We start from the raw sequence: 11,545 nt of genomic DNA, 5'->3' as shown, positions 1-11,545 counted from the left end.
GAAGACACCCTACACAAGCCAGGTCACCAAAAGGTAAGAGAGTTAGATGACTCAGTACAAACCTACCACTTCTGAGAAATGAGCTCAGAAAGAACAAAGTTATTAAAATTCCAGGCAAAAACATTAGGATTCTGATTATCCTGACTCAAGAAGTGCCAGTCACCAGTCACTCGTGGCTACTGAGTACTTGACCTGTGATGTCTGATTGATATGTATGTACTATATAGGTTAAATACATACCAGACTTCACAGACCTAACACAGAAGAAACTTTTAGGAATTTATTAAGAATTTTACATTAATTGCATGTTGAAGTGATGGTATTTTATATACTAGGTTAAATTAAATATTAAAATTAATTTCATCTATTTTAATACAGCTAGCTAGAAATTCAGGTTACATTTATGAGTCTCCTTTTATTTCCAGGGGAAAATGTTACTCTTTTAAATCTCTCTTGGACACCAAGGATCGCTTTTCCTATAGCTGATACATGCAAGCAGCCAGATGCTTTCTCTGGACACATCGCTCCAACTTTGCGTGTCTTTGACTCCTTGCCCTCCTCCACGCTGACACATCTGTAGTCAGCAATCAAGTTGCAGTTACGTTTCTCTTGTGTTGCCATTGTCATCCCTGCTGTTGTTCCCACATCCTGATCTCTGAGTAATTTCATACCTGAGTTGTCATAATTAGCTATTAAATCATGTCTGTCACTTCGCATTATCCCCATCTTAATGCATCCTCAGGGCTACAACCAAAACACTCTGGTTAGGATTATGTCTTCCTTGCCCTGGAATCCTCAGTCACCGTCATTGTCTATAGACTCAAGACTGACTTCTGTAGTGCACCAACTCCCAGCTTTCTGGGATCACAGTCCTTATATGATCTCCATAAGGGCACTAAAACGCTTGTGTTTAACTGGATTATGTCTCTTAGTACTTACTATACTAAAAATTGAAGTAGAAAAATTCCTCAAACACAACCATATTGGAAAAAGCATCCTGCTAGCCTTCAGATCAAGAACATTCTGCATCACAGAGCCTCTGATAACACCCAGCATGTACCTGTGGGTGACTGAAAGCAACAAAGGCAAAGTGACTTCAGTGTTACTTACAGAAGTCATTTCCACTTGGGGACACCGGAAAGTTCTAGAGCTCCCTCAAGGGTTCCTTAGCCATTCTTTGGGGACTGCTACTCCAAGCAGTCCCTGGGTAAGTTCATGCACTCCCCTCCTTGTAGGTCTTGTGTGTTACGGAATTCAAATCAGTTTCTTCTGCTACCTGCAAACTCCAAATCTGTGTGTCGTACTAAGATCTCTACCTAAATAGGGCAGATGCAACCCAAGGCATGATGGGTAAGCAGACTGCTGTCCCCTTCTGCAGTCAGATCTTTCCCCTTGATCTTTGACCTCAGTAGTTGTTACCACACAAGGCAGATACTCTGACTACACCTTTTATCTCTTCCCTCAGCTTCGTCCTTCACATATAATCAACAGCCCTTAATAGTTGCTTAATAAGTATTTGTTAATAGTAAAAATAGCAATCTTACTAAAAGCAATCTACAGATTCAATGCAATGCCCATCAAAATCAGAGCAAAATTCTTCACAGACCTCAAAAGAACGGTACTCAACTTCTTATGGAAAAGCAAAAAACCCAGAATAGCCGAAACAATTCTGTACAATAAAAGAACTTCTGGAAGCATCACAATCCCTGAAATCAAACCCTACTACAGAGCTACAGTACTGAAAACAGTCTGGTATTGGCGTAAGAACAGACAAAAGGACCAATAGAACCAAATTGAAGACCCGGATATTAATCCACATGCCTTCAAACACCTGATTTTTGACAAAGTAGTAAAAAAAATATCAAATGGAAAAAAGAAAGCATATTTAACAAATGGTGCTGGCATAACTGGATATCAACATGTAGAAGAATAAAAATAGACCCATATCTATCACCAAGCACAAAACTCAATCCAATGGATCAAAGACCTCAACATAAAGCCAGTCACACTGAACCTTATAGAAGAGAAAGTGGGAAGCACACTTGAACGCATTGGCACAGGAGACCACTTCCTAAATATAACCTTAGCAGCACAAACACTGAGAGAAACAATTAATAAATGGGACCTCCTGAAACTGAAAAGCTTCTGTAAAACAAAGGACACAGTCAACAAGACAAAAAAACAGCCTACAGAACGGGAAAAGACCTCACTAACCCCATATCAGACAGAGGTCTCATCTCCAAAATATACAGAGAACTCAAGAAATTGGTCATCAAAAGAACAAATAATCCAATAAAAAATGGAGTGCAGACCTAAACAAAGAACTCTCAACAAAGGAACCTAAAATGGCTAAAAGACACTTAAGGAAATGTTCAGCATGCTTAGTCATCAGAGAAATGCAAATCAAAACAACTCTGAGATTCCATCTCATACCTGTAAGAATGGCCAAGATCAAAATCACTGATGACAACTTATGCTGGAGAGGTTGTGGGGTAAAGAGAACACTCCTGCATTGCTGGTGGGAATGCAAACTGGTACAGCCCCTTTGGATGTCAGTGTGATGATTTCTCAGAAAATTGGGAAACAACCTTCTTCAAGACCCAGTAATACCATTTTTGGGTATATATCCAAAGGATGCTCAATCGTGCCACAAGGACATGTGCTCAACTATATTCACAGCAGCATTGTTTGTCATAGCCAGAACCTGGAAACAACCTAAATGCCACTCAACTGAAGAATGGATAAGAAAAATGTGGTACATTCACACAATGAAGTACTACACAGCAGAAAAAAATAATGACATCTTAAATTTTGCAGGAAAATGGATGGATCTAGAAAACATCATATTGAGTAAGGTAACCCAGACACAGAAAGACAATTATCACATAATCTCACTCATAAGTGTTTTTTTAAACAAAAAGCAAAGAAAACCAGCCTACAAATCACAATTCCCAAGAACTTAGTCAACAATGAGGACACTAAGAGAGACATACATAGATCTAGTCCACATAGGAAGTAGAAAAAGACAAGATCTCCTGAGTAAATTGGGAGCATGGGGACCTTGTGGGAGGATTGAAGAGTAGGAGAAAGGCAGGGAGAGGAGCAAAAAAAAATCTAGAGCTCAATAAAAAAAATAAGTATTTGTTAAATGAATGAGTACATGACATTTAGGTTTGTCATCCACATTACCTGAAACCTTCTTTTCCTAGTATATGTCTACCTTTCCCCAGAACTTCCACACACAAGTTCAGTATTGTTGAACCAAGAACTTAATTCAACAGCACCGGCGTTTTATAACCAAAGAGAAACCCCTTTGTCCTCAGATTGCCAAACCTAAAGCACTGTATAAAGAAGTACAGTGAGGGGGAGAGAATGGTGAAGCTGAGATGCAGCAAATTCGCAATCATGACATCAGAGCATGCTCTGGCTCACACCCAAGGTATTCTAGTAAAATAAACTGTTGTCACATCAGTCAAGATTTGTAGTTGTGTACAGATGAAGCAGAATTTTATAAGTAAAACTGGAAACTCAATTTATTAAATTATTATTCATCTGATTCGGTCACAGCTCCACAATGGCCAAGAGTCAGGCACAGGAGCAAAAACAATGCCACATTCTTCCGTATAATTGCCCCTGCAGGGGCTGGAGACATGGCTCAGTAGTGAAGAGCACTTACTGCTCTTCCAGAGTACACAGGTTCAGTAGCCAACACCCACCTGTCAGCTCGCATCCTGTAACGCCAGTTCCAAAGATTCAGATGTGCTATTCTGATCTCTGTGAGCCCCAAGTGTACACATGGTACACACACATACACACAGATAAGTGACTGCACCCATAAAATAGAAATAAATGTATCTAAAAAAATTAATGTCTTTGAGAACACTATTGCCCTGGTCCTTTATTGGTGTAAATAACGTACCTTCTACTATCAAGGCCATGAGTCTGGATGGACATTCGTGCTAAGGCCTTTGCAATGAATGCTTATGACTTTGCTCAGCCTCACTATGATCCAAGGGAAGATGGAGACTGAAGTGTCTGGCTTTTACAGAGCTCTTCAGAAAGGAGTAGGCAGGAAATTTTCTCAAAATAGAAAGAATATTCAAAGGGGTTAAGCCAAACTGGTAGGCTGGGATCCATAACCCCAGGAGTCTAGTCTCGTTTCTCCAGAATTAAAAAAGTTATTGAATACTGTCAAGTCACAGGCAGAAACTGAAGGCTCAGATCTCTTATAACCCTTACTTAACCATAATTTCCCCACATTTTGTATTCAATGATAAAAATGAGAAAATGTACCTTGTTTTTTAATGGAATGCTTTTAGACTATTAAGCAATTATAATTACTTACTACTAAAATTATCACAAATGGGGATAATAATATTTTGCCATACACAAAAACTTTGATAATTAGCTAAGATTAGGGAAGTCTTAGTTTATTAATTTTTCTCATAGCATAGAGAGTAATGGGTTTCATTACGGTGTTTTCATACAAGTGTCAGGCTTACTTTGTTCATATTCACGTTCCCTTAGGGAAGTCTTTTTAAACTGGAAAAACAGACATTGAACAAATACATAGAACTGTCTTGATAATTTGTATGATCAAAGAGTGTACTACTAAATGTAATTAAACATCACAAATATTTGGGTATGCTGTTACAAATGAAGACCCTGGAGCTTTCCTTTTCTGCTAAGGTGACATCTTGGTCCATTTTCTAGAACTGTAACTTCATAACACAGTTAGAGTTCAGCCCTGCTTCCCGCCTCTGTGACAAAATGCCCTTACTCAAGCAACCCAGTGGAAGGAAGAGGTCTTTGGCTCACAAGTCCAGATTCTAGTTCATAACAGGAAGTCAGGACCATAGGAACTTGAAGCAGCTAGCCACCACAAATCCTCAGTCAGGACAGAAAGTGGTAGGTCACGCAACCGGTTCTTGATCCATCCACTTTCTCCACACTTTCCAGAATGTCCTGCCTAAGGAACAGTGGGCAAGCCTTCCCAACTCAAGTCACAAACAAATACCTTCACAGGCCATTAACATTTGAGCACACACACATACACATAAAATTTAAAAAATAAGGAAGTAAGTAAATACTTTTACATGCAATTAAATTTGACTTTGGGGAGTAAATTTGCTACACCTAACATCTGTGGGACACATTTTAAGCACAGCAGTCAGTAACTTCATGTGCAAATACAACTTGCCATGAGCAGACTATCCGTGAATCACATAATTGTGTTTATCCTCTTCTACATTACTGCCACCTTTAAGCAGGGGAGTTTTGCAGAGTCATGGTGTTCTATATATTTCAACATCCTCTGCCAAGAAAGCACATGTATCATAAAATAATGTTCAACAACAATTGCTTTTGGGCTTCTCCAAGAAAGCTAATTTTCCCTTGCGCTCAGAAATACTGCTTCAAACTCAGAATTTCAGAAAACAGCCGTCTCATTAGGGAAAATTTGAAGGCTATAGAAAACCATGAACTCCCTCTCAAAAATTCTTGAAAACTACCTATAAGAAGACAGAATTTGCTTTAACCAGGTCAAAGGCCTTCTGAGCTTTCAGAAGACAGAATATTATCCAACAGGGTAGAGGTCAAGGACAATGCTTCTTAGGCATCAGATTTCCTACCTTGACATGAGTCCAGAGAGCAGGGACAAAAGGGGACACGAGGGGAAGGGAATGCTCGCCTCCAATTCCAGAGAGCAAGCATGGAACACAACTGTTCTAAAATTCCCGGTAATTGCACCCACACAATGGTTGGGCATTTAAAATGCCGTCAACTAAAGCTCACAGATAGTAAAAAGAGACTCAACCAAAAAGGAACATACATCTAGGCAATCCAGTTCATAAAATGCAATTTATTGGTGCTTTATCTTGTGTTCCTCTAGAAGCGCTTTTATGTTCCCCAGCTCCAAGCTCATTTTTCTGTGGACCTCGTGGCAGTAAAGTGGTCACTTTACTCAAAGGGAAGAGCTGATATCCGAGAACAGCAGGTACTCCACCTTGTCTTCCCCAAATCCACCTTCTAAATAGTCACTGTGTCCCACTAATCATCCTCTCATACTATGATCGACTCTGGAGACAGCAAACTCTCTGGTGAGACCCCCCTCACTCTGCAACCAGCCACGCAAGGATGGCTCTAACATTTCTCAGAAGAGCCGTGTCAGGAAGCAAGGAGAAAACATCACCAAAGGAGGCCTGGGTCTATGCTCACTCTCCACACACAGACATCTCCAGTCCCGTACATGGTATTGACTATGGTGGATGACAACAAGCCTGCAGTCAAAAACATCAAAAATGAGTATCTCCTGAGCCATCCCATGATCCTGCTACAGCTGCCTCTTAAGCTCAGAAAATAAAGTCAAGGCCAGAGAAATGTACAATCAGTTGTCATCTGTTTCTGCAAGGCTTTAGAATGTATCCTACCACAGAAATTTCTGGACGGATCCTACAACCTTAAGAAAAAGATAGTGGGGAGGCGGGGAGTTCTTCAAAGGCTTTCAAATCCCTCAGATACCCATGGCATGGAAGTAGCCAGGAAATTTACCACTGTTTGCTCTCTCAGTTTGAGTAAGGCTACTTCACAAATCCCCAATGGCTTTCATGTAAGTCTAAGTCACTTTTATTTTATATTTGAAATTGTTCCTAGGACCTTGCGCTGAATTGGTATACATTATTTCGCTGAAGTCCAAGTCAAGGACTCCTTAGTTAACAAATTTGAATAATGATAAATTCTTCCCACAGTGACAGGGTAATCCTACCTCCTTGTTCTTCATGGCCCCTCAGCCTCTGTTGCAAGAGAGAACAGTTGTTTGAATCAACTATCAAATCACTGCCATATCACCATGTCATAACTGTTCACTGTGGTCAAGTTGCTCCTTGATTCTCTTCCTTGCCCATTAATTCCCACAGGGCATTTGTAGTAATCACATTGTAATTAGTTTGAAATGTAGGATTTAAGGGCCTAGCACATGTTCATTGTCTTCTTTCCTACTTTGTACTAATATTTGTGCCTAGAATTAATTTTCTCAACATTAAATAGAATTCCTAGCTTAAAATTTTTATCTTTTTCAAGACAGCGTTTATCTATGTTCTGGCCATCCTGGAACTAGCTCTGCAGACCACACTGGCCCTGAACTCACAAAGATCCACCTGTCTCTGCCTCCCAAGTGCTAAGATTAAAAGCTTTTAATTACCTGGCCACAACACCTGGCCAAGTAAAATTTTTCTTAATAATTTTAATGATTTCCCCAAGATAAAATTTAATTACTCTTTTAAGTAGGACTTTCTAACCAATTCAGATGTTTGAACCACACCTATTATTTATTATTATTTATAATTTATTATTTATAATTATTAATTCAATACTTAGTATGTATAAAGCACTTGTGGTAGACAATAAATATATAGTATGAAAAAGAAAGATACCATAGGGCAGCGGTGGTACATGCATTTTATCCCAGCACTCGGGAGGCAGAGGCAGGTGGATGTCTGTGAGTTTGGGACCAACCTGGTCTATAGAGTAAGTTCCAGTACAACCAGGTCTATGCAAGGAAATCCTACCTCAGAGAAAAAGAAAGAAAGAAAGAAAGAAAGAAAGAAAGAAAGAAAGAAAGAAAGAAAGAAAGAAAGAAAGAAAGAAGAGGGAGGGAGGGAGGGAGGGAGGGAGGGAGGGAGGGAGGGAGGGAGAGAGGGAGGAAGATGGATGTTTTTTATTGCTTATGGATTTTATGTTTATGAAAAGAGAAAAAGGTTTTATTCAAGCAGTTATGTGATTGCTTTTGATTTAATCATAATAATTTAACTAAGTTATTTTATTTAATTAAATCATAATAAATACTAGAAAGAATAAATCCAAAATATATATAAACCATAATGGAGTTAATATTTCCACATTGACAAAGAGGGTTTTTTTGGCATAGTGAATGTTGAAGAGGGTTCCAATCTGAAATTAATTGGCTCTCTGTGTGCGTGAAGAGCTTAGTGACAGAGACAGTTGAGTTCAGAGGAACCAGAGTGACTTTAACGTGGTAGTATATAGAAAGCACTAGAGATGAATCCAAAGAAATCCTAAGTTTGGGCAGGTTAGGTTTGGGATACAGTTAAGTGATAAACCAGAGCCATAAAAGTAGAAGCCCTAAATCTAATCTCTATCACATCAATCAATCAATCAATCAATAAATAGATGGAGGGATAGCTCAGTCAATAAGGTACTTTCTTGCAAGCACAAGGATAGGAGTTCAAACTCATAACCTGCTTAAAAATAAAAAAAAAAACAAACCCAGGTGAGGTAGTGTGTGCTTGCAATTCCACCAATGGGGAGAAAGAGATGGGCAAATTTCCAAAGCTAGTTTCACCTACTTGGCAAGATCTAGTCACTTATAATTGTCAAACTTCCAGTCATGTTGGTTAGGTTTTCTAGATAGACAGAGACACATTTCAGTTAGATAGATAATCCTCAACACTTCCAAGACTGATGGAATATGGCATTTAAAATATTTTAAGAACTTAGACTTTTCTTGACAATGAGATACATCTGCTCCTGGCACCACCAATTACTTCAGAGAGGTTGATGGGCATGGAAGAATCTCCTTATGGAGTTTCTGTCATTGTGGCAAGATTAACGATTTGGGCAAGGAAATGCTCTCGCTTGAACTACTTGACAGTATATTGTATAAACCGGACTTGCAGGACCCACAGGAAAGGAACCAGTGAACTTTGTTAGACTGAAACAAAGGGATGGTCCTTCAGCGTTCCTGCTTCACAGAAGAAACTGCCAGACATTCTGAAAGACACAAAAGAAAGTGACTGACAAACTGCCAATATAGACGAAACAGCCTTTCAAATTTCCTGCTTCAGGGAAAAGTCTGCCAGCTACTATGGGCCTATAGGCAGAAGATGGATGCCTTAATGTTGCAGAAGAATGTTGGGTTACTATCCAGTTAGCAAGATGTCTCTGTCAATTCTAGAGTTTTGAAAGTTGTTTGCAAGGTATTTCATATTTATTTAGATAGTACTATATCCTTCTGGATGGACTGAAGACTAGATAGCTATAGTTTTCCATAGTTATGATAAAAGATAAATTAAATATGAAACTTCAGACTCAAAAAAGAAGTACTGTAACTGTAATTTTTGCTTGATAACTGTTTTGCTATGTTGAAGTTAAAACCTTCCTTTTTAACTAGGCACAAAAGGGGAAATGGTGTGGAATGTCCTTCTGTGTCTGTGTTGCTTTTATTGGTTGACAAATAAAGCTGTTTGGGCCATTAGATTAGTAGAGCAAAGCCAGACAGGAAATCAGAACAGAGAGAGCAAGAGCGAGAGCGAGAGCGAGAGCGAGAGCGAGAGAGAGAGAGAGAGAGAGAGAGATTAGGCTGAGTCAGAGACATGCCTTGTAGCTGCCGAAGGAGAAAGACGCCACCACTGGAAACTTTCTGGTAAGCCACAGCCTCATGATGATACACAGATTAACAGGAATGGGTTACTTTAAGATATAAGAGCTAGCTAGGAAAATGCCTGAACTATTGGCCAAGCCGTGTTATAATTAACATAGTTTCTGTGTGATTATTCGAGTCTGGGTAGCCAGTAACAAAAGAGCAGCCTCCATTTACAGTGCTCACACATTATTCACACTCATGTACATAAATGTTAATTAATGAATAGATGTCTTTTTGCCACATTAGTCAAGGATTTGGGTTTTATAGGTTCTACCTGTTAATGTAATGAGACTCTATTGAACTTTAAGCAAGAAAATGATAGAATTATATAGACTTTCTAGCTTGAAGGATGGCGAATGTCTAGACAGGAGTGGAAACTGTGCTGGTAGCTGGGAAAAGTCCGCAGTCCTTGGGGATAAAATAATGTGAACCGGTACCAATTTGAGTGAGGGATATGGGCTGAAAGAGGTTGGTTGTATTGATAGAGATGGAGCAAGGCAAGAGATGGGTTAGTTCAAGGAATTCCCAGAGTTTCTGATGTCTGCACTGGGTGAAAAAAGACATCGTTCACACAGGGCAGCACTGAGAAGAGTCAGGTTGGGTGTGTGTGAGTTCCATGCTAGCCCTTGATTTTGAGATGCTGAGAAGCAAGTATAGCCAGGTGCAAGCCTAGCCTTCCATAATTAGTGTTGGATGGTAGCAAATATTTGAAATTCTCAGGCAGGTTTGGATGAGCAAAACAAAGCTAAAATCAAGGGTAATATTTGTGAAAAAAAAATCCCTGGAAAGAAGCTGGGTCCACAATGGCTGATTGATTAGAATTCCAATGATATGGAGCAGTTGGAATGTTGCAAGTCCAGAGCCTAATTTATCTTAGGGTTTCTATTTTTAGTCCCATAAAGACCCCTTCCTTGTTCACCTTTGTGTTGGACCTAACTTTCTATAACTACCAGGAAAAGCTGAACTAAACATCCTGATAAATACTTTGGAAAGTACTGACTATTCTCCATACTCAAAGGGCTGAGAATAGTATCAGGGAACTGAGATTTCCCCACTGTGCTGAAACTCCTACTTAGTGTATTTGAAAGTGCCTTGATTTATTACTTTTTTTTTCTTTTACTATAAAAGCTTTGTAAAACTTTTTCCACACTGGGACATGGAATTTGGGATAACCTAGACCAGCTTATTCAAATTAAATATCCACCTACCTCTGCTTCCCAAGTGCTAGGATTAAAGCACTGCCCCACTGAAATTCTGACTTTTAAGTAAAAGGAAACATCACTATATTTTTTTTTATCTACACAGAAAAATATTTTCTTTTGTCCAAAAGTAATAGGTTACTTGAAATCTTATTTAGAAAACTTTGACAATGACTAAAAAACATTCCTAAAGTAAATACTATCATAGATTTTTGTTGTCTTTCTAGCACTGTTCCTTAAATGAAGATTTAAATGCAATGCTAAGAACAATCTAATAACAGCAAGTCTCCGATGTAGGAGAAGTAGAAGGAAATGGTCACTGTGACCTAGGATTTGGCTCTGCAACAGCAGAATTTAATCCAGAGCTAAGGCATGAAATAGAGGACTGATTAGTGTCAGTCTGGCTCAGATGGAAGTTACTAAGATGGGAATCTAAAAAAGCCAGAACAAAAAAAAGAAAAAAACAAGACATACACATACATATAAGAACACTACAGAAATAAATGTTTATGGTTCACAAATCCTTTTGAGCCCAGGTGGAATAGAAGATCTTGAATGTCTACAAAGAAGATAATGTATTGGGATACCTCTGTCAGCATTTGTTTTCTGACTCTTCTTATTGGTTAACTCCAGGACTGTGAGATAAGCTGTCTAGCTTCACTAAACCCCAATCTTCACATCTTTGAAAATGAGACCAGTAACATTGTTTACCTCTTCGGGTAGAGATGATAACTAAATATTATAATTCAAATGAAGGCATGTCTGTAACCTAGTAAGGACTTAATCAGTAGTAGTAGCCAATGGCTATTAGCTTAATTAATTCATAATTAATTGAAAGTATTCCTGCTACCAGGAAAATTGGGATTCCCTTTTGGATTCTCAATCTTGTTAACAAAAGAATTTGAAA

Source organism: Chionomys nivalis, chromosome 22, assembly GCF_950005125.1.
Source record: "Chionomys nivalis chromosome 22, mChiNiv1.1, whole genome shotgun sequence".
In the NCBI taxonomy this organism is placed as follows: Eukaryota; Metazoa; Chordata; class Mammalia; order Rodentia; family Cricetidae; genus Chionomys; species Chionomys nivalis.
Note: the sequence above shows the minus strand (reverse complement) of the source record.